At 36.8% G+C, this 1,202-nt stretch overlaps 1 pseudogene; it reads right to left on the minus strand.

Moving 5' to 3' along the window:
- Positions 1-235: 235 nt before the first annotated feature.
- LOC145091013 (5S ribosomal RNA) lies at positions 236-354 on the minus strand (annotated as a pseudogene).
- Positions 355-1,202: the final 848 nt, after the last annotated feature.

Raw genomic sequence — 1,202 nt, forward strand, 5'->3', positions numbered from 1 at the left:
GTTCTTACCTATTTATGAAGTTCATGAATACTACGGGCGCATTGGTCCTATCAGAGGGGTATCACTATGGGCTCGTAGTTTCCGTATCGAGTTTGGAAGATTGTCCTCGGAACATCCTTCACTAACACTCGCAACTGGTGATATTCGGATCTTAGGTCCATTTCGGAAAGGTACATCGTTCCTTGCGGTTGGTCAACTGATTCATCTATGTGAGGAAGAGAGTGATGATTTCTAGTGGAAGTCCTGTTGAGGACTTCCCAAATGTCACCCATAATAGTACTACTCTCGCCCATGCACACTTAACTGCGGAGTTCTGATGGGATCCGGTGCATTAGTGCTGGTATGATCGCACCCTCTAGATTCCGTCTTCTTGAAGAATAAGACCAGATCTCCCAAAGGTGAGAAGCTTGGTCTTTTCATTATGTTTCTGAGTAGTCGTTAAACTGTCCGGACGTTTCTTGTATCATTTTCATTCAGGCCAAGAGAGGAGTTATTGTCACACCCCAAAACCAAGAACGGCGGAAACGTTCTGGGGCGGAGGACGTCATGTACAGTATCACAACAATGAAAAGTAGTAAACAAGCAACAACATCATCCATTACATTAATAATATAATTATTATACAAGTGTGTTCTGTCAAATTATTATAGACACTAAAGCATAAATCAAAATGAAAGATGAGTCTTGAACGAGCTCCATCTTCTCTAAACTTTGCATCGGTACCTGTCTATTGATGACCTGAGGATACAAGTAATTTTGAAAGCGAGTATCAGCTTTAAAGCTGGTGAGATCATAAGTATTTTAGTGTCTTAATTTGTATGTAAGAATTTGTATGTATATGAACTGTATGTATGGAAAATGTATATGAATTGTAAGTATAAAAATGTTTGTAAAACAACTGTAAACGTTTGAAAAACCCTAGAAATACCTATGATTCCTACTATTATATAAGGGTGTCTTCTTCCAAGACCTAACTGTTCTCAATGTAGTCTTCTACCAAGACTTAACTGTTCTAAATGTTCCTTTCTTGTAAAAGTGTGTAATTTTCCCAAGTGTAACTATCATTAACAAAATATAGCTTTTATATTTAAAGTTTAAGTGAAAAGATCACTAAATATATGTACAGGGAAAATTAATGTAGTACTGAAATGTAGCACTATAAGAACTACTATTGTACTAAATACCTTAAACCGGATTTATAT

This window comes from Lactuca serriola, chromosome 2 (genome assembly GCF_051521515.1).
Source record: "Lactuca serriola cultivar US96UC23 chromosome 2, Lser_US96UC23_V15, whole genome shotgun sequence".
Classification (NCBI taxonomy): domain Eukaryota; kingdom Viridiplantae; phylum Streptophyta; class Magnoliopsida; order Asterales; family Asteraceae; genus Lactuca; species Lactuca serriola.